Below are 23,745 nucleotides of genomic sequence, written 5' to 3'. Positions count from 1 at the left end.
TAATCTCCTCCTGTCTTATCTATTTGCTCATTAATTTCTGCAGCTGCCAAGCTGTTTTCAAGTTCCAAATCATGGGAACTCTCGTTAGCTGTGTCTCTAGTGCTCAGAAATTGGTTTCGCTTTAGCGGAGAGTCTCTTATCTTTTATTCTCGGGACCTGGCAGAACGCTGAAGCCACTGTTCGGCTTTTCTGTTTTGACTAATCTCTTCCCATCTATCTATTTGCTCATTAATTTCTGCAGGTGCCGAGCTGTTTTCAAGTTCCAAATCATGGAAACTCTCTGGTAGTAATTCAGGGAGCACACCATCATCCCCACACCCTACAGGGACATTCTCATGAGAAATTACACTTTGAACAGGGATCTCCTGGTCATTCTCTGCATCAATATCATTGACCAAACCATTGCCATCTTGAAACTCATTGACATTACTCCCCACATCCAAAGCACCCTGATCCCAAAACACAATCACAGGCTGAGCTCAAAACAACTTTCTACTGAATCAGTTAAATGCACAGCATGCAATGAAATGACTTTCATAAACTTCAAAATAAGTGTGGGAGATAAAAATCTGCCCAATGGTTTCTCCCTCATTATCTCTTTCTGTTGTTGAACATCCAAGTAAAGTTTTTTGTTTTGTTTTGATAAGCTTTTGGGAATTTAGGATCATACAAAATCCATCAGCCTAAGCAAAGTTCTGGATTTTACGCTGGTTATCTTTGTAACACTACTGTGTTAAATGATCAAGGATCAAGACATATCAAGACAGCTGTTATTATTTAATACTCCCAGAAATAGTAAACAGTAAACACCCGTAATGTATCCAATGCATTAGGAGTAAGCTCCCTAAATGCATAGAGGGCACTTGTGCTTGTCAAAGCTTTTGTGCACAAGAATGCTTGAATGATAACGCTATGTAACAAAGCTTGAAAAAAATTCTGTTCCTAGTTGGAATGTGTTATTTCCTGTTTAATTGTGCAGTATTTAATTTGAAAGTAGTTGTTGTACTCCAGAAAAGTCATTGTGTAGCACAAACTATGTTGAAATTGGTTGAAACTCATTGAGATATTCATTGAAAAACTATAGCAAAATGTGCTGCAGGACATTCTGCAAAAACAACTTTTTTTTGCAATTTAATAAACCTTTTCTATGTTTTTATTATAGACCCAATTAGGAAATTACCCAGGAACAAAAGCCATGTTACATAGTGTAATGAATGGGGGAACTAATTGGCCTGCAGCACAAGTACTTCTAAGCACGCAAAATTAATAGCAACATGACTATCTGCCAAAATGAGCACTCAAGCCTTTCTCCACAATTTGAGGAATATGAATCCATGCTCCATACTATATAATAATAATAATAATAATAATTTATTTGAATCCCGCTACCATCTCCCCGAGGGACTCAGTGCGGCTTACATGAGGCCAAGCCCACAACACATCAATAAACAAAAGCAAGAACAATAAATCAATACAAAACAGTTGAAATAAACTCAAAAACAAAAAAAAATACACAATGAGCAATAAACAATAACAATATCAAAAACATACAGCATTTAAAAACCTGTAGCCAGGCCAAATGTAAAATTCAAATTTAAAATTAAAAAAGTGCTGGGCATGAACAAGGTAAGGCAAATTAGGAAAGGGTTTTCAGAAAAGGATGAGAGCACGCAGACAATCCTAAGTCAATATTAAAGTGCATTTGAGGACATATTGCTAAGAGTTTTCCTTATTCTGGGAAGGCACACTGGAACAACCATGTTTTCAGGCTCCTCCTAAAGACTGCCAGCATTGGGGCATGTCTGATGTCCTTAGGGAGTGAATTCCAGAGTCGAGGGGCCACCACCGAGAAGGCCCTCTCCCTCGTCCCCACCCATCACGCCTGTGAAGGAGGTGGGAGCGTGAGCAGGGCCTCTTTAACTGTATTCTGCCCTATCTCCTGAGGGGACTCAGGGTGGATTCCAGCATATATACAAACACAGGTAAACATTCAATGTCTTTGAAACACAAATACACAGACAAGGGCAAAGGCTTCCCCTTTCATCTCCAGCTCTGGAGGCGGTGCTCAACTCTGGCTCTGGGGGAGGTGTTCTCCTCCATTTCCAAGTTGAGGAGCCTGTGTTGTTTGTAGACACCTCCTGGTGACGTAGCAGGCGTCCTTTTATATTCCCACTGAAGCGGCACCTATTTGTCTACTCACATTTGCATGTTTTCAAACTGCTAGGTTGACAGGAGCTGGGGCTGACAGCAGGAGCTCACCCCATCTTGCGGATTTGAACTGTCAACCTTCTGGTTAGCAAGCTCAACACCTCAACGGTTTAATCTGTTGCACCACCGCAGCCCAAAAATCTGAAAATCTACCAAGATTTTCAGAGTAATTGCTATGGCAGAATGTTATCTGCCCAAATCTAATTTTAAGAGATTCATAGTATCTTATAGACTCATAGAGTTGGAAGAGACCGAGCCCGTCCCAACCTCATTCTGCCATGCAAGAAAACACAATCCAAGCACTGCTGACAAAGGGCCATCCAATTTTGTGTTTAGAAACCTCCAGAGAAGGAGACTCGACCAAACTCACAAGCGGCAGCAGCAAATTCCAGTGTCAGACAACACTTACAGTCAGGAAGTTCTTCCCAATATTTAGGTGGAATCTCTCTTCCTGCCATTTGAATCCATTGTTCCATGTCCAAGTCTCTAGAGCAACAGAAAAATGTTGTTTTAGTCTGTTTTGTTTTAAAGTATGCATTTAACATTCTAAATGTTTTTCTGTGTTACACATTGCCTCAGGAGCTGTGGCGGGATGAGAGATGATAGATAAAGCCCTCCAATAAAGAAACAGAATTTCTCAGCATGTGCTGGTTGAGAATTCATAGCATGAACATTTTAATAATTTCCCAAACTCTGCCTCCTCCATCAACTCATGGTCCCTGCAAGAGAACTCAACTGGGAGGGGGGGGGGGTGCATTTGTCATCATATTGGGAGAGCCGGTGTGGTGTAAGGGTTTAAGTGCTGGATTAGACCATCTTTAGGTCTTCCAGTATGGCTCTAAGGTCACTGTCCAGTGAATGCTGACCACAGAGTCATGCTGGAGGATCTAGCTCAGGCATGGGAGTTGAAATCCAAAACACCTGAAGTTTAACTGATCTAGAGATTCCTACACAGGCATTATCTGTTGGGGCTCAGCAGCAAGATGCTGGGGATGCTGGGGATTCGGCCTCAGAGAATAAGGGGAATGATGGATTTTTCATTGAGTCATTGTGAAACACAGACAGAAATGCAGGACATAGATCAGAGAGAAGGACTGGCCACTGCAGAAGAGATAAAAGATGTTTGGGATTCCATTTGTCTTGAGAATCAGCCTTCACGGTTTTCAGAGGATGGGTAGTTACCCCGTGATATGAAATTAGGCCACTGTTCAGAGAGAGCAAAGGAAAGGTTAAACAGAAGTTCACAAAGACTCAGTAAGAAAAAGTCCTTGAATCCCAGGTGTCAAAGAGATAACTTCGTGGCTTCTTGGGGCGGATCCAGACAGGCCTTTATCTCAGGAGAAAACGCAGATTTTCCTGGGGGACTGTTCATACATATCCCAGAAAGTGTGCGCTTTCTGGGGTGGGTGTCCAGATATTCTCTTGGGACTAGCCCGAGAGAACATCTGAAGGCCCTTCCCCCAAGCCCCCAGACCCCTTAGAAAAGTAATGACAACTTACCCAGCCTTCATTACAGGCTTTGGACAGCTCTCCTGGTATGTAGAAATGATGCACCAGGAGAGCGGCGGGAGCGATTTTCCTCCTGCCCCCTTGCCGCTCTCCTGGTGCATCATTTCTCCCTGTTGGGAGAGCTAGCCAAATCCTGTAATGGAGGCCAGGTAAGTTTTCATTACTTTTCCAAGAGGTTTGGGGGCTTGGGGGATGGGGTGGGTATTCCCACAGTTTACCAGGCTTATTTAGCCCAGTAAACTGTGGGAATACTGCTTGGACTGCAGTATTCTGCAAGACAGAACCGGAAATAATGGGTTTATCCTGCATCTTCCAAGAAGGCGTGGAATAAACCCACTATCGAATTAGTTAACTACAAACCAGGGTTTTCTTGGTTTGTAGCAAATTAATTTGGGACTGTTCAGAACATTATCTGGACAGCCCCTCCTTTATTGTGGTAGATACTGAAATAAAGGTACTGTCGGGACAGGCCCCAGGCCAGGTTTGAGCTTAAATTAAGGGGTGGTTTCCTGGTCTCTTCAGAGCAGACAATGTTGCCTTAAAACCAAGTTAATGTTTAGCTCTCAAGTTACCTATGTTCCTGAAATCATTTTGTTCTGGAAAAGTTCCTGTTTCCATGCCTATGTTACTGTTTCCTGCTTATGGATTTATTCCTATGCTCATGACTTCATGGATTTCATATACCTTGCTTTTGACTGTAATTGTATTGGAACATGAGACTTCTGGCAATTTGTGGCAAAGGTTCGCATTGTCTCTGGCTTGGGTTTAAATCCATACTGGAGAAGAACCTTTCATACACTCCCATGTTTGCTTCCTGCAGATTATATATTTTTTAAATTTTATATATTATTTATTTATTTATTTGGGGTTCTTTTACCCCGCCCTTCTCACCCCGAAGGGGACCCAGGGCAGCTTACACAGTAAAGGCACGATTAGATGCCTGCATCACAACAATCATCACAAATTACAATAAATTCACAATTACTAACAGCTTCATGCATTATTCCAATAAAATCAATAAAATCAATAAAATCAATACAAACCTAATTCCTCCCTTACATTGTCAGTGTTTGCTGTCTCATAGATCTGCTTTTAATACCATTTCGTCAATCCTGCTGGTCTTTAATTGCCTGGTTGCCCAAAGGCCTGGTCCCATAATCAAGTCTTCACCCTCCTCCTGAAGGAGAGGAGGGATGGTGATGCTCTGATTTCCCCGGGGAGTGAGTTCCACAGGTGAGGGGCCACCACTGAGAAAGCCCTGCTCCTCGTCCCCACCAGCCTCACTTGCGAGAGTGGTGGGGTCGAGAGCAGGGCCTCCCCAGATGATCTCAAACTCCGAGGTGGGACGTAGCGGGAGATACGTTCGGACAGATACACTGGACCGGAACCGTACAGGGTTTTATAGGTCAAGACCAGCACCTTGAATTGTGCTCGGAACTGAACCGGCAGCCAGTGGAGCTGGCATAGCAGGGGGGTGGTGTGCTCCCTGTATGTCGCCCCAGTGAGCGATCTGGCTGCCGCTCGCTGGACTAGTTGAAGTTTCCGAACAGTCTTCAAGGGCAACCCCATGTAGAGAGTGTTGCAGTAGTCTATTCGGGATATAACAAGAGCGTGGACCACCGTGGCCAGATAATGATATTGTTGGAAGATACCACTATGGTCATCAAGTCCAACCTCCTTCTCCCAAGCAGGAAAACATAATCATGGCTATCCAAACAGATGGCCATCCAGTTTCTGCTTTAAACACCTCCAGAGAAGGAAACTCCACCACATTTATTGAAACCACTAGGAGAGGCGAGTAACAAATAAAAATGCATTATTATTATTATTATTATTATTATTATTATTATTATTATTTACTTATTGGGTTTAACTTCCCCCTTTCTCCCAGGATGGGATCCAAGAAGGAAGAGAATAAGCGCCTGCTCAGATTAGATTACTATTTTGAAGCCTGTGCAGAACATCACTAATGCTTGGAACATACCAGCAATGTGTTCCATCTGGGTTTGTTTATTTCACTCCTTCACTATAAAATATGGGAGTCCTTGTCATCATGTCTTTAGGGTGGAAAAGGGTGTCAGAGACTGAATCCAGCTCTTGGCATTCCCATGCAAACAATTTCTGCTTGGGTTACCATATACACCACCCACATTTTAAGTGCATACTTAACTATCTAGTTAATGTAAATGATAATGATGATGGAAGTTTGTAATTCTGCAAATCCCCCAGACAGCATTGGTATTGGAATTTGGTGGGTTCTTGGAGATATAATTTAAAAGAGGAGTGTCTAGAAATGATTGTTTTCCATGTTGGTTTGGAAACCAGATATGTGGTGCACATCCAAGCATGCAATAATTCATGTATAATAGAGAGGTTGGATAGGTAAAGGTAAAGGTTTTCCCCTGACATTCAGTCCAGTCATGGCTGACTCTGGGGTGTGGTGCTCATCTATTTCTAAGCCGAAGAGCCGGCATTGTCCATAGACACCTCCAAGGTCATGTGGCTGGCATGACTGCATGGAGCGCCGTTACCTTCCCACCGGAGTGGAACCTATTGATCTACTCACATTTGCATGTTTTTGAACTGCTAGGTTGGCAGAAGCAGGGGCTGTCAGCGGAAGCTCACGCCGCTCCCCGGATTCGAACCTGCGACCTTTCAGTCAACAAGCTCAGCAGCTCAGCACTTTAACCCACTGCATCACTATTGGGGGCTCGACAGAGATTGGATAATGCAGAGATAATATAGAGGTAAGTTAATTTCAACAGGGATAATAATAATTCAGGAATAGTACAGATAAGTTACTTAAGGATGATACTTTGGATAAGTTTACAAAGTAAGTATTACTTAGTATTTTGGTCTATGATTCTCCAAATTTTGAGATTATAGAATCATAGATTATACAGTACCATATTTGTAGATTTTCCTAATGGGAAGATGGCTGGGCATATCTTTCAATGCAGAATGTCCTGATTCAGTGAAGAGTGAAAATTGAACTGTGGTTGCCATGTCATTGCGCATAGATAGTTGTGAAGTGCACATGGATATGAATTACATATCCATGTATAAATTGCCCCTATTGGTGTGTATTCATTTGGACACTTAATGTCTTGGTTAAATTGTGCATCACTGTCAATCAGTGCAAGTGATGTGTGGCACGATCAATGTGTAACCCTGCACTACACAAGCATGGTATCATGATCCCAGCCATTTCAGTCTCCCAGAAAGCAAAAGGAGTCTTTCTAAACTATTTGCTACAGCTTGCTACCAGAATATGAATCATACGACCCACCGGAAGACATTGAATCACAATAACATAGACTATGGTGTCTTTGTTGTTCTTAAGTGCCTTCAAGGCTCCGAGTCATTGAGATTTATGGAGTTTTCCTGGCAAGAGTTGTTCATGAGGGGTTGCTTTTACCTTCCTCTGAGGTTGAGAGAGAGTGACTTGTCCAAAGTAACCCAGTGGCCAAGCAGGGATTTGAACCAGAGTTTCCAGAGTCATGCGCCAGTGCTCAAACCACTAAATCCCACTGTCCCTCCTTCATGCAACAAACATTAGCACTTTATAGGAGCACATTCACTGCAATGGGTGCATCCTATAGAGTCCTGGGATTTGTAATTTCAAGAAGGAGCCAGAATGCTCAGCCAGAGAGCAAAAGCATATTCCCAAACCACAAATCCCAGGATTTTACAGAATGTTGCTTTTGTTGTGTGCCTCCAAGTTGTTTCTGAGCTACTTCAACCCTAAGGCAAACTTAACATAGAGTTTTCTTGTTCAGAAGAGGTTTGCCGTTGCCTTCACTTGAGGCTGAGAGAGTGCAAACTGACCAAGGTCTTGGCCAATCAGGAATTTGAACACTGGTCTCCAAAGGTATAGTCCATGTTTCCTTGCCATTAAAGTAGTGTCAAAATTGGTGCCTTGGTATCAAGTGGGGTTTGGTTACAGGAATCCCTATAGATACCAAAATTTGTTCATGTGGAAGTCCCATTAAATATAATGGTATATGTGCAGGTACAACTGTACCAGGAGCTCCAATTTTGTTTGCTTTGCATCGAATGTTTGTTGTAGTCCTAAGTTTCAGGGACTCTGCAGATAGGTGGCTTCTTTTGGCTGCAACCATAGGGCAAGCCACCTGTCAATTATAGTTAGGTTCCCTGGTCTTGCCCCCTTTTTGGGTTTTTGAGAGAATAGGAGCCATTTTGGGTTAGTCCACACAGAGAAGCCTTTCATGCAGGACATAATACCAAGAGCTCCTGTAGAAAGCTTCGTCTTCTACGGCTTGGCCGGGGAGATATACAGCCCACAGCTTGGCCGGGGTTATACAGCCCTACAGTTCCTTTGCTGAAGGATTTCAGTCAGCCATCACGGAAACCTGAGTTCTTTTTCCCCTGGTAAGGGTCACTCGCGGAAGCCAGAAGCAGATGGTACCGGGTGCAGGGGCTCCACGCCAACAGACGCAAAGACAAACTGCCCAGATTAGAAGTTAAGGATTTCCCCATTAGTTACAGTTATGAAGATAGTGCCTGTTCCCTGTGGACAAGATTGAGAGAGAGCCAATAGACAGTTAAGAAAGCCTTGAAGTACCTGTTTGTTTTCATTAATAAAGAACTTTGTTGAACCTTTAAGCAATCTAAAGACTCTGTTTTAAGGAAATCCAAAGGCCTTTAATCTGAGGCACCCCCGACGTCCCGTTGGGCACACAGAATTTATGTCCTGTCTACAGTTTTATGCACAGGCCCAGCGTGCGACAGCACAGTGTAGTAAAATGGTGTCCTTTATATTAAATGGTAAAATCAAACTTTGCTTTTTGGATTTTTTTGAACATTTGCAAGCCACGGGTACTTGAATTCATAGATGCAGAATCCTTGGAAGCCATCTGTTTTCTGAAAAAGGCCTATTTGCCTTGGGGTGTTTTTCGTGTTGTTCTACATGTATGCGTGGAGTCACAAAGTACACTTCCATAGGACTGTGGGAGGTATTCGCCACACTGACTACGTATCTGCTGGCTCTTTAATCGGACCACTTTGGTTGCTGTTTATTGTAATGCTTGAGATTTACGGCAGTGACGACACATGATTTCCAGAGCGGGGTGTTACACTCTCGCCAACCATTTCCAGATGCCCAGAAGCATGCTTTTTTTGGAGGGAGGTGTTCTTTTTGTTTTCTTGGTGGTGGTTGGTTTCAGCATTAAGGAATTACCTCAACACAATGCAGCCTGCTTGCCAAAGGCACGGACCCATTTTGTCCGACTGGCCACAGAGAGAGGAAAACAATTGGCTGCCGTTCAATGGCATCAGTACACAGTTTATTTACTGGAGTTTTGCTCCACGTTCAAGAACATTTCCTGGTTAAGTGAATATTGTCTAGAGATCGGCAGGAGGGAAAAGCCTCACTGGGTGGAAAGTAAGCACAACAGGGAAGAGACAACAGTCCACACGCTCAGGAGGGAAAAGCCTCACTGGGTGGAAAGTAAGCACAACAGGGAAGAGACAACAGTCCACACGCTCAAGACAAGTGGGGCAAAGACCTTGTTTTTTGGCTTCTGTGCATGAAGTGTGTGTGTATAAGTGTGCCTTCAAGTTGCCTGTTGACTTATGACAACTTAAGGAATTTTATAGGGTTTTCTTATGCAAGGAATCCTGAGAGGCACCCTGAGACTCTGGAAGATCAGGGCTCAGATCATTTATTTATTTGTTTATTTGTTTATTTACTGTATGTATATTCCACCCTTCTCACCACCGAAGGGGACTCGGGGCGTATCACAGAACACATGTACGGCAAACATTCAATGCCATTTATACACCGACAAGACAGACAATTGTACATAGGTAGAGGTATATATAAGCTTTTCCCATCTTCGGCATCTTGGAGGCTTGTGCTCAGTTCCAGCAGTATGTGTGTGTGTGTGTGTGTTGTCGCTCCATCTCCCCTGCCAAAGAGCTTTGTTTGTAAACTTCCTCCTTGATTTAATTGCCAGTATTTTCTAGCATTTTCCTTTGGGTGCATTAAATACCTCCCTGCTTTAAGCAGTATCTATTTATCTACTCACATTTTGCTTTCAAACTGCTAGTTAGGCAGGTGCTGGACTAAAGTCCAGGAGCTTGCCCAGACCCGGGCTTTGAACTGTCAACCTTTCAATCGGCAAGATATACTGCAGTTAGTGGTTAACCTGCTGTGCTAAAGCCTGGCCCTGTTCAGGTATAGAAACCTTCTATGTCAGTGTTTCTCAACCTGTGGGTTGGGACCCCTCTGGGGGTCACGAGGGGGCATCAGAGGGGTCGCCAAAGATCATCAGAAAACACAGTATTTTCTGTTGGTCATGGGAGTTCTGTGTGGGAAGTTTGGACCAATTCTATCGTTGTTGGGGTTCAGAATGCTCTTTGAAGGTAGGTGAACTATAAATCCCAGCAACTACAACTCCCAAATGTCAAGTCAATTATCTTCAAACTCCACCAGTGTTCACATTTGGACATATTGAGAATTCGTGCCAAGTTTGGTCTAGATGATCCATCAATGTTTGAGCCCACAATGCTCTCTGGATGTAGGCAAACTACAACTCCAAAACTCAAGGTCAATGCCCACCAAACCCTGCCAATATTTTCTGCTGGTCATGAGAGTGCTGTGTTCCAAGTTTGGTTCAATTCCATTGTTGGTGGAGTTCAGAATGCTCTTTGATTGGAGGTGAACTATAAATCCCATCAACTACAACTTCCAAATGACAAAATCAATCCTCCCCAACCCCATCAGTATTCAAATTTGGGCATATGGGGTATTTGTGCCAAATTTGGTCCAGTGAATAAAAATATATCCTGCATATCAGATATTTACATTACAATTCATAACAGCAGTAAATTACAGTTAAGAAGTAGCAAGGAAAATAATCTTATGGTTGGGGGTCACCATGACAGGAGGAACTGTATTAAGGGGTCACGACTTTAGGAAAGTTGAGAACCACTGTTCTATGTGATGCTGCATGAGAAGTAGACCGGGGAAAGCACTTGTTGAGCATATCTTACCAGAAAACCCTATGCTAGTTTCACCTTATGGTTCTTCTAAGTCAGAAATGTTGAAAATGGAGAGGTGAGCTTGTTTTCTGCTGGTCCAGAAGAGAGAGATTCAAATGATTAAAAAATGAGATTTTGGGTAAACATTAGGAAGAACATCTTGGTATGAACTATTTGACAATGGAATGGGCTATATCAAAATGAAGTGAAGCCTTGATTTTGGGTGGTTTCAAAACAGAGATTGGATGACCATCTGCTAAGGATGTTTCAATTGTGTACTCCCTCAGTAGTAGAAATGTTGGATTGGATAGTCCAACTCCTCATAGAATTATAGTATCAGAGGGCCCTTACGCACTGCCATATAACCCAGAATATCAAGGTAGATAATCCACAATATCTGCTTTGAACTGGGTTATCTGTGTCCACACTGCCATATAATTCAGTTCAATGTGGATTTTATACAGCTGTGTGGAAGGGGCCTTGGAGTTTGGAGAGTCTATAAGAATTATCTCTATTCCATCCATCTGTCATGTAGGAAACACAACAAAAGCAATCCTGTCCACCCAACCTCTGTTCAATGACCTCCAGAGAGTAGTCTCCTCCAAGGCTATATATTCTACTGTTCAACAACGGTAAATAAGGTCTTCCTAACATGTATGTGGAATCTTGCTAGTAATTTGATTCTACTGATTCATATTCTAGTCTCTGGAGTGGCTGAAAAGGTTTGTACTACCTTTTATGTGACATCCCTTCAGATATTAAAGTCAACTATCAACTCACCTGTCAAGCTTTCCTTCTCCTTGCTAAACAAACCCAACTCCTTAAGACGTTTCCTACAAGTTTGGACTTCCATACTTTTGACCCTTTACGACACCTTTCTTTGAGTCCAGTTCTATAATGCTATAATGTTATGCCATATGTTCACCTGCACACTCATGGCAGCCTATTTGGGAATCTGGTTAGGGCATCCCCTCCTTGAGAAAAATCAGTTTGTCTCACAGAGAGCTTCCTCCCTATGTTCTCTCACCCAGCATTCAAAATGAGACCCAATGGGTCCACCAAGAAAGACCGAATACTTTCCAAGGCCAGGTTCAGTGGTGTCAGCATAACCTTTGTCCTCTGCTGAATTGATCCCATGAAGGACTTTGCACTCTTCCTGTTAGAAGTAAAAGAGAGTCTCCTGTGGCTGGTATTGTCAGAGGGTCATTCAGGAAGTATACACAATGTCAGGACATTTTAACACTGACCTCACCGCTTTATGACTCTTCAAGCTTCCTCCACCGGAAACAAAGTCCTCTGAGATGGAAGCCTTAGGCGCACATGTTGCCAGGAGGTCTGGGAGCACTTTTTAAAAACACTGCAGAGCTTGAGCCACATTTGTGCTCCCCAAAATGGTGGTAGATGCGTGTCTGGTGGGGACGAGGGGCAGGGCCTTCTCGGTGGTGGCCCCTTGACTCTGGAACTCTCTCCCACTGGAGATCAGAACCGCCCCGTCTATCCTGACATTTAGGAAACAGGTGAAGACTTGGTTATGGAGACAGGCATTCGACGAGTGAGCCAACACCCTGAGATATGGATGGAGGATGATGAGCAACGATTTTAGTATGACGACTGACCATTATAGTTATTGAATGTAATTGCTGTTTTAATGTTTTACTGTAATATGTATTATGATGTTTTATTGATTGTATGCGATATTATGGCTGGAAACCGGTCTGAGTCCCTCAAGAGAGGTTAGAAGGCCGGTATACAAAACTTTTAAACAAATAATAAATAAATAATAAATATGCAAATATAATAACATATGCAAAATGCTTGCAAAAGGGGGAGGGGGGTAACCTTTTCCCCATCTCACATTGTCAAATCTTCTGCCTCTGTTTGGAAACACTGAAATTTTTTCTAGACTACCACTCCAAAAATCCCCGATCCAGTGGAGATACTGGGAATTGGAAATCCAAGAATTCCATCCCATTGTTAATCCTAAATAGGGTACAATAATCAAATCAATAGAAATGTGAGAAATCAAGTTGTGTGCTCCACTGAATCAATTAATCTACTCTTGTTAGCAATTGGATTTAGCACTTTTCCAAAACGAAAAACAGAAAAAGCTGGAAGGCCATTTGCTGGCTTGCCAGGAAAACCAAGAGAACAGAGTAAGGGGAGCAGCACCAGGGTTTCCCCTCCCCTCTCATTCAGATCTGTGTGATCTAATAATCTGGGATGTCTCCATCTGGGAAAGGTTTTCTGTTCCTACCCAACTGCTTGAGGTCCTTGATGTGTTATAACTATGAACAGAGCATTACCTCACTGGTTCATTGCAGATGGCTGCAGTTTAAAAACACATTAAGTTGCCTTCTAGCGCTCCCATGGCTGGCTCTTGCAGCTCTTTTGTCAAACTCCTCGGAGGGTCACAATCTTAGGTCGCCCCCCCCCCCCCAAAGTTCTGTCTGATTCATAAACTATTTTTTTGGGATCTTCCAGGCATCTCATAAGTCTTGCTCCTCTCATTCCATGAACATAGGACTGATATCGAGTGAAACCCAAAGTCACAGGACAGACTTAACAGTTTGTTGCCTTGTTGAGTGGGTGAATGAATGGAGTAATTGGAAATCAAAAACTTCCAATGAGTTCTGCAAAACTGAGAGTGTGTCTCTACTGTAGAATTAATGCAGTTCGACACCACTTGAACTGCTATTAAAGTTGACAAAGAGGCATCAGCAGGGGCGGCTCAACCCATTACACAAAGTAAGTATTTGCAGTATAGTTGATTTTGCCCAGGGGCGCTCTTCAGGCGCTCTTGGGGGAAAATAGACCTTGACATATGCGAGTTGTAGTTACTGGGATGTATAGTTCACCTACAATCAAAGAGCATTCTGAACTCCACCAATGATGGAATTGAACCAAATATGGCACACAGAACTCCTACGACGAACAGAAAATATATATCAATGATTGGTTGGGGGGGGGGGGCAAATACTGTTTGCTTACCATTGAAAATTACCTAGGGCCGCCTCTGGGCACCAGCACTCTTTGGCAGAGAAGACTAAAGATCCTGTAAAACTACAACTCCCAGGATTGCACAGCACTGAGCCATGGCAGTTCAAGTAGTGTGAAACTGCATTAGTTTGATTCACTCTAAGTGAAGTGAAATCCTTCTTCATATGTACAAAATGCTCTCAAATGTAGAAAGGGGTGGTTTCAGGATTTCCCCAACAATAAAATAAGAACAGAGAAAAAGCTGTTCTCTGTCACAGATGGAAGATGGAATTTTCTGGGAAACCAAGCAGTGCTGAATTGAAGAAGTGTCATTCAAATGAGCCTTGATGATTGGTGGCTAGTAAACATGCTCAGTGTAGGCACTTCTTAAAGGGAGGCTTTAATGTTCTAATATTTAATATTTTAACATTTTATCCTATAGGACTTTATCACATCAACCTGCTATTCCACTATAGTTGTGTTAATGCAGATAGTGGATATATATCAGGATGAGCTTCTTCAACAAAGATACTTGATTTGACAACAGATCCCAAAGAATTAGAAAGGTAAGTTCTTGTGGGGTTTTTTGGGCTATATGGCCATGTTCTAGAGGCATTTCTCCTGACGTTTCGCCTGCATCTATGGCAAGCATCCTCAGAGGTGACCTCACCTCTGAGGATGCTTGCCATAGATACAGGCGAAACGTCAGGAGAAATGCCTCTAGAACATGGCCATATAGCTCGAAAAAACCCACAAGAACTTAGTGATTCCAGCCATGAAAGCCTTCGACAATACAAATTAGAAAGGTGTTGGGAGTGTGCTAATCAATAGTTCAATCCCATATGTGTATGTCTCCTCAAAGGTAATCTCCATACAATGTAATGTCACTTGTTGCTAAATGTTGCTCTCCTTCTCCTTCTCCTTCTCCTTCTCCTTCTCCTCCTTCTCCTTCTCCTTCCCCTTCCCCTTCCCCTTCCCCTTCCCCTTCCCCTTCCCCTTCCCCTTCCCCTTCCCCTTCCCCTTCCCCTTCCCCTTCCCCCTCCCCCTCCCCCTCCTACTGCCCTTGACCTCACCAAATAGTATTGTCTTTTTTGGTGAGTCATGTCATATTACTAAGAAAGATGAATGGAAGAAAATCAAGTCATTTGAAATATGGTGCTGGAGGAGATTCTATAGATGTTGTGGACCTCGAAGTCACATGTCCTCAACAGCTTAGGATTTTCAGACACAGGATGGCCACAGCTTCTTTGACTGGAATACAATCTTCCTCTTTTCCTCCTTACCAAGCATCATTCCCTTTCCTCGTGAGTCATGACTTTTCATGATATCTCCAGTCTCAGTTTAGTCATCTTGGTTTCTAGGAATTCAGGCTTGATTCGCTATTTGTATTTTTAGTAGTTCACGGTAGTCTTAAAACTCTTCTCCAGCACTACATTTTGAATGAGTTTTCTTCTTATCAGCTTCCTTCACTGTCTAGCTTTCATAACTATACATAGAAATCCAAAATACGATAGCATTGGCCACCTTAAGTTTAATGTTCAGTGACCATGGAATCACAGATTTGGAAGAGACCCAAGTGGCCAACCAGTCCAACCTCATTCTGCCAAGCAGGAACACACAATCCAAGCACTGCTGACAGATGGCCATCCAGCCTCTTCTTAAAACCCACCAAAGAAGGAGACTCCACCAGACTTCAACATGGCACCATATTCCAATGCCAAACAGTGCTTACCATCAGGAAGTTCTTCCTAATGTTTAGGTAGATCTCTTTTCCAATAGTTTGAATCCATTGACTCTTTTCCTAGTCTCTGGAGCAGCAGAAAACAGATACATCAATAAGATCTATCCTGACACTTCAGGACATTGTCTAGTTTCTTCTTAAGGATCCTTCCCAATTCCTAGTCTTCTGACTTCTTAATGGCAGTCTACATCCCAATGAATATTAGAGATACAGTATGGAAGAGTTTGATTTATTTCAATGTTTTGTGATGGTTTTGCAATGGTTGCAGTTTTGACTTTTGTGTGTTTGGTTATTCATGGATTTGGTTAAAAATATTCTCTCTAGGATTCTCTAGGTCAGGCATGGGCAAAACTTTGGCCCTCCAGGTATCTTGAACTTCAGCTCCCACAATTCCTAACCACCTGGAGGGCTGAAGTTTGCCCATGCCTGCTCTAACTCCTCTAGGGTGACTTTATGATGACGTTCTGCCCATCCATGGAATCTCTTATTGACTTTCTAGAAACCCCAGTGTGATCCTATTGTCAAAGTTTTCCAATCATACTGGAGGGTCTAGAGATTTCTAGAGAGAGCACCTTGGTCCTCTAATGCATTTCTAGGCTTTGCTTCCTGTGAACATTAACCACAGACAGAGTAGTGGTTCTCAACCTGTGGGTCCCCAGAAGTTTTGGCCTTCAACTCCCAGAAATCCTAATAGCTGGTAAACTGGCTGGGATTTCATTGTAGGCCAAAATACCTGGGGACCCACTTGTTGAGAATCACTGTGTTAGAGGACCCAGAAATTCTTAAGTTAAAAAAGTGAAGTTTTTCACTTTCATAAGGGTCCTGTGCCTCTAAGCCCGAGTTTCTCAACCTGGGAGGGTTGTGAGGAGGTATCAGAGGGGTCGTCAAAGACCATCAGAAAACACAGCATTTTCTCTTGATCCTGGGGGTTCTGTGTGGGATGTTTGGCCCAATTCTATCATTGGTGGGGTTCAGAATGTTCTTTGATTATAGGTGAACTATAAATCCCAGCAACTACAACTCCCAAATGTCAAGTCTATTTCCCCCAAACTCTACCAGTGTTCAAATTTGGGCATATTGAATATTTGTGCCAAGTTTGGTCCAGATCCATCATTGTTTGAGTCCACAGTGCTCTCTTGATGTAGGTGAACTACAACTCCAAAACTCAAGTCAATGCTCACCAAATCCTTCCAGTATTTTCTCTTGGTCATAAAAGTTCTGTGTGCCAGGTTTGGTTCAATTTCATCATTGGTGGAGTTCATAATACTCTTTGATTGTGGGTTGACAATAAATTTCAGCAACTACGACTCCCAAATCACAAAATCAAAGCCCTCCCCCACAATTACACCAGTATTCAAATTTGGGTGTATTGGGTATTTGTGCCAAATTTGGACCTGTGAATGAACATACATCCTGCATATCTGATATTCACATTACTGTTCTGTCATGCGCTGGGCCTGTAAAGAGTTTCCTTTAGAACGGGACGTGCAACCTTTGCCCAGCGGGAAGCCAGGGGGCCCAAGGAGAAGTTCTCAGAGGTTTTCCACCACAAATGATCTTTAGATGGCTTGTGAAGTATAACAAAATCCTTTATTAATGAACAATCAAACAGAAACTTCTCTTGTCTTCAATAAAGCTAAACAAATGCTTCCAGGCTTTATGCAACTGGTGGCTTCCTAAACTTGCCCACGAAGGACAGGCAACTGTCTTCAATAACTTCTTCTTTACTTTAAAGGAAAATCCCCTTTTTAACTTCTCCCAGGCTGACTGTAATCTAACTTTTACTGATGTGGGCTCCGCTACCGGGTCGAACTGCGTCTCGAAGCACCAAGTGGACCTACCAGTAAAAGTTTAGATATTCTCCAGCTGGAGTTCTTTGGTCTTTAGGGATGTTTTCCTGGAAATCTTTGGAGACTCTTAAGACTGTTCCCCCCCCCCCCCCAAGAAAGTCTTAAGGGTTGAAGCTTTTGTACAGGGGAAGCTTGCACACATCCTGTACATTAGTTTTCCTTTCTGAGACTAACCAAATTGCCCTGAGCAAGGGGCGGGAGCAAAACTTAACGATGATGGCCAGGTGACTTGCCCTACGACTGCAACCAAAGGAAGCCACCTTTCTGCAGAGTCCCTGAAACCTAGGACTGCAAGCAAACATTTAATGCAAAGCAAATAAAGTTGGAGCTCCTGGTACAGTCGTACCAGCACAATTACAATTAGTAACAGTAGCAAAAAAGAGTTATGAAGTAGCAACGAAACTAATTTTATGTTTGGGGGTTACCACAACATGTGGAACAGTATTAAGGGGTTGCTGCATTAGGAAGGCTGTGAATCACGGCTCTCTAAGCCAAGCAAAATGTGATCTAGAAATCTCTAGGTCCTCCAGCATGAAAAGATGAAGTTGTCTATAGCGATTCTTAGGTCATTTTAGTCCATGAATTACAGAATGTAACAAAATTTGAAAAAAAATATGTTCCTGCATTGAAAGTGTTATTTCCTATTTAATTGTGCAGTACATTTTTTGAAAGTAGCTGTTCTACTCCAAAAACTTTGTTTTTGTGGCTGTCACAATATGTTGAATTGGTTGTGAGTCTGTGAGATACTCACTGAAAAACTATCGCAAAATGTGTTGCAGGATGATGTTCCTCCCGCAGAAAAAAAGTTTCTGAAGTTTAGTACATTTTTCTCCATGTTATTATGATAGAACCAATTAGGAAATGACATTTATAACTCTGGAACAAAAATTGTGTTACATAGTGTTATCAAATCCGCAAAGTTCAAAACCACAATTATGGAGGGTTGACTGTATATTCAACTGGTTAAAAGAAAGTAAATAAATAATGTTACAAAGAAGAAAAAAGCCCAGCTTTTTGGGGCCAGTTGTCAGGCTGTAAACCTCAGATTAGTCAGCATGGCTGGCGGGTGGATGGAGCAACGGGAGACCATCACACCAAGTCTGCCGCCTCTTTATAAATAGTTTTCCTTGGAGGGGGAGGCAGGATGTATGTCAGGGCCACTTTGATAGTGTTTCTTTCCTGATTAAAGAGAAATAAGAGTCCTTCTCGTCCCCGCCTTCACCTCCTGGTGAGATTGCTTTGAAACCAGGGCCTCCGTCCTTTTATTTTTGGACCTTGGCAGCCGAAGTCTTGGGAGAAAGGTTCAGCCGGAGAAAGCACTTTTCCTTTTCACAGAAGTCGAGGCTTGGGTGTGGGAGTTGGCACAGGGACACACAACTCCCAGGGGAGAAGGCACAACCATTTTCCAAAACCTAGAATTCCCGTACCGGGAGTGGGGGTAGTTCACACATGCGGCAACCTTTTGTGGACATTTAATAGCTTGCCCATAGGGTTGCCAGATCTCAGGCCAGGTCTAGAGTCACCCTCTTCTCCATTGAGAAGAAGGAAACTCAGGATGAGAGCACTACCTTGAAAAATATGTTTAGCTGAAAGGCTATTCGATGCTAATCAAGGTGACCAATTGTAACATTAACACCTGCCTCAAACAGACAAGTATTCTTTATCCCTTGGATATATAAACCCAAATTGCCTAGTTTCCAACAGTCCTCACAACTTGTGAGGATGTCTTCCATAGATGCAGGCTAAACGTCAGGAAATAATGCTTCTGGAACATCATTTCCTGACGTTTCACCTGCATCTACGGCAGATGCAGGGTTGCTGTGAGTTTTCCATACAGCCTGGAAAACTCACAGCAACCCAGTGATTCCGACCATGAAAGCCTTCAACAGTACATATGTGTATACAATATATTGTCGAAGGCTTTCATGGCCAGAATCACTAGGTTGTTGCAGGTTTTTCATGCAGTATGGCTATGTTTTAGAAGCATTCTCTCCTGATGTTTCACCTGCATCTGTGACAGACATCCCCACAGGTTGTGAGGTCTGTTGGAAACTAGGCAATTTGGGTTTATATATCTGTAGAATGTCCGTGGTGGGAGGAAAAACTCTTGTCTGTTGCTGCTTGTCTGTTGCTGCTTGGCCACCTTGATTAGCATTTGATAGCCTGACAGTTTTCAGATGTGCCTTGTTACTGCCTGGGGAATCCCTTTGTTGAGAGGTGATTAGACGTTCCTGATTGTTTTATTTTCTGGAGTTCCCCTGTATTTGAGTTTTGTTCTTTATTTACTGTTATAATTTTAGTTTTTTAAATACTGGTAGCCTGATTTGGTTCATTTTAATGGTTTCTTCCTTTCTGTTGAAATTGTCCACATGTTTGTGGATTTCAGTGGCTTCTCTGTGTAGCCTGACATGTTTGTTTGTTTGTTTGTTTGTTTGTTTACTGTATTTGTATACCGCCTTTCTCAGCCATATTGGCGACTCAAGGTGGTTTCCAACAAAACAATATACATAGTATCACAACAAAATTAAAACATTACAATTACATAAACCACAGCAGCAATAAAACAAAATCATTAGCTTCTCCTTGTTGTCAAGCATTGTCCAGTTCCATCGTCAATCATTGATTCCTATATCATTTATCCATATCCGTTACTCTGTGTTTGTGAACACTTGTTCGAACAGCCACGTTTTGACTTGCTTCCGAAACGTTAAAAGGGAAGGAGCAGATCTAATCTCTCTAGGGAGGGCGTTCCATAGCTGGGGGGCCAATCCACATGTTGGAGTGGTCCAGCATTTCTGTGTTCTCCAAAAATATGCTATGTCCAGGGTGGTTCATCAGGTGCTCTGCTATGGTTGACTTCTCTGGTTGAAGTAGTCTGCAGTGCCTTTCATGTTTCTTGACTCATGTCTGGGAAATGATGCGTTTGGTGGTCCCTATGTAGACTTGTCCATAGCTGGTAGAGTCCTGCGGTGGTGAGAGAATCCCTCTTGTCCTTTGCTGAGTGTAGCATTTGTTGGATTTTCTTAGTGGGTCTGTAGATAGTTTGTATGTTGTGTTTCCTCATCAGCTTACATACTTTACAGAAAACCTACACACACAGAGAGATACCTACATAAAAACTCCAACCATCACCCAAGTAAAAAAAGAAGCACCATTAAATCCCTGGCAGACTGTGCAAAAAGAATCTGCGAACCCCACCTCCTACAAGACAAACTGAACACCTAAACTGGGCTTTACAGGCCAATGGAAACTCCACCTCAGACATCAGAAGAGCTGCAAGACCAAGAACAAGCCACGAGAATAAAGACAAAGATCCACCCAGAGGAAAAGCGTTCTTGCCATACATAAAGGGAACCACTGACTGCATTGGGAAACTGATGAGGAAACACAACATACAAACTATCTACAGACCCACTAAGTAAATCCAACAAATTCTACATTGGATGGTATATGAAATCATTTGCTAATCTGCTTTTCTGTCGGGCTGGAATAGTGGCATTTCAACTCTCCACTGAAGTCTGCTGGTTTCCTAGACATAAGGGGATGTTTTTGGAGGCTGAAGGCAAATTGCTCTTTTTTGGGGGGGGGGGGGGCAGAATCCCCACTGCAACTTTGTTGGGACTTTTTCTTTGAGCACCATTTATGCTGCAAATATGATGGATGCTCAAGAGATTATGTTTGAGGATATGCGTTCAGGTGGTCAAAGAATATGAAAGAGAGCCACCAGAGATTACTATGACACCGGGTTTGCACATGTGCAAAAGATATGGTTTTTTAAATAATTGGAATCCAGACTTTTTAGTCATTAAAAACCAATCAACAGCATTATGAATTGTGTTTGGAAAGGCCATTTGTGTATCTAATTTTTAAACAAATATGGAAAGATATTTTCCTGTTGTTCCATCTTGATCAGTAGGCTTGGTATGTGTTTGAACAAAACTGCAATGTCTCAAGAATATATGTTATAGAACTCCAGTTTGCTGATGATAAAAGGCATGGCCAGACTTACCTGGCCAAAGAAGTTGCGGTGCTGGGCGTTCCCCACCGCCATTCTTGCCGGAGGGGGGCTTCTTCCTCCCAGAAGCCCCCTCGGATGGCGGGAAGGTTTCCCGCCGGTGGGGCAGGGGGCCAATGGGGCATCTGGCCACGCCCACCTCAGGTGAGGCCTGAGCTGGCCTCACCCTCCCGGGGGCAGCCTTTATAAGGCTGCCCCTGGCTCACAGGCAGGCACTCGGCCTGCAACAGCTGATCCACCCCACCCACCCTGCAATCAGTTTTTGTTTTCTTTGGCAGTTTACTTGTGTTGTGTTTTCCTGTCATGGTTACCTGTTTACTGTTACCTGTTTGTGGTATGCTCCATTGTCACAACTCCGTGTTGGCGTGGGGCATGGGCCCTGGATCTGGTTTGGTACCCCCCCCCCTAGCGGTTAGGGGGGGACGCCCGGTGGTTCCAGGGGTGCCAGGTTGCGTTTGCCTGGTATTGTGCCGGCGGCACCCCTGATGTGTTTGGGATCGGGCAGTATTGGGCTGCCCGATCATGATCCAGGACCCATGCTTGGCTGCCAACCCCTTGTCCTGTTATCAATAAATGAGTTGTGGCCATTGTTTTCCCCACATCTTGTGTGAGTGTCTTATTGGGTTGGCTGTGGGAGGCGTATCGCACGTGCACACGCAACGTAGTCAGTGAGCATTCAGAAGAAAACCTACAAGCCGCTCTAAACACGTTCACAGAAGCATACGAGAAGCTTGGCCTCTCACTGAAAATCGAGAAAATCAAGGTGTTGTTCCAACAGTCATGAGTCAATCCATCTGCTATGCCAGAAATACAGCTTAATGATGCAATATTAGAAAATGTTGACTATTTCCGCTCCCTTGGCAGCCACCTCTCCACAAAAGTCAACATTGACACTGAAATATAACATTCTGTTATTCACGTTGCCAACTCATTGTCATGGCATGCCTAAACTTTTCCCCAATATAGTTAAGTGAAGTTTTAACTTCACTTGAGCTCTGTGAGTGCAGCATTTTTTCAAATGAAACAGAGAGTGTTTGAGGATCTGGACATCCGTAGAGATACCAAGATGCTTATTTGTAAAGGTATTGTCCCCAACCCTGCTATACCCCTGCGAAACATGGACTGTCTACAGACGTCACACTCAACTCCTGGAACAATTCCATCAGCGTTGTCTCCAAAAAAATCCTGCAAATCTTGGGAAGATAGGCAGACAAATATCAGCATGCTGGAAGAAGCAAGGACCACCATTATTGAAGCAATGCTCCTACGTCATCAATTTCACTGGACGGGCCACATTGTCCGAATTCCCGATCACCATCTCCCAAAGCAGTTACTCTACTCCGAACTCAAGAATGGGAAACGTAATGTTGGTGGACAAGAAAAGAGATTTAAAGATGGGCTTAAACCAACCTTAAAAACTGTGCATAGATACCAAGAACTGGGAAGCCCTGGCCCTTGAATGCCCTAACTGGAGGTCAGCTGTGACCAGTAGTGCTGCAGAATTCGAAGAGGCACAAATGGAGGGCAAAAGGGAAAAATGTGCCAAGAGGAAGGCGCGTCTAGTCAACCCTGAGTGGGAACCCCTTCCACTTGGAAACCAATGCCCTCACCAAGGAAGAACATGTGGATCAAGAATAGGTCTCCACAGCCACCTACGGAGCCACCACCAAGACACTACATTCGGAGGGCCATAATCTTCAGGCGGCAAGTGATCACCTAAGTAAATAAAGTCTGGATAGTCTACAAGGGCAGTCCCATGTTTGTTATATTACAGCAATCTATTCCTAAATAGAGGCAGCTTTGTCCCAGTTGTATTGTAGATATCTTCCATTATTTTACCTCTTTTAATATGTCTAAACACAAAGTTGAATGGGAACCAGCACCATGGCATATCGAGCAGTGTTCCTAAACTGGCTGGCAACAGGGGTTTATTTTAAGCGCACCAATGACCGCAACCAGAAACATTTTTAGTGGACAAAAAGCCTGTTTGTTTTTATATTGTTGGCTCTGAATCATTCCCAAAGGAAGATTTTTTTCACCCTTTGGGAACTAACCAAAAAGAAGAAGAAGAAAAGAGAGATTTTTGCCACCCCCCTCTGTTTGATTTTGACAAGCGTCTTCCTGGTTTGGGATCGCCTGCGGTGTGCCTTGCAAGCCGCCCACCGCACACGGGCTCCTTCTCCCAGCATTGTTGACTCCACAATGAGGACTGTTTGTATTGTTCCTTCCCAGAAGCGTTGCCAATCGCACATGTGTCTCCAGCTGATAGCAAGACGCTTTGGCAAAGCTTCATGCTCCATCAGATAAGCGCCCGGGACTTGATTCCTTCACCTCGAACACACCAAGAGGCCAAAGAGCAGAGGCTCAGATTTAATTTATTTCTCTCCTCTCTGACTTTTTTTTATTAAAAAAAAAATAAAGAATAGCACTGAAGGGCCACA

This window comes from Anolis sagrei, chromosome 4 (assembly GCF_037176765.1).
Source record: "Anolis sagrei isolate rAnoSag1 chromosome 4, rAnoSag1.mat, whole genome shotgun sequence".
NCBI lineage: Eukaryota > Metazoa > Chordata > Lepidosauria > Squamata > Dactyloidae > Anolis > Anolis sagrei.
This window is presented reverse-complemented; position numbering follows the sequence as displayed.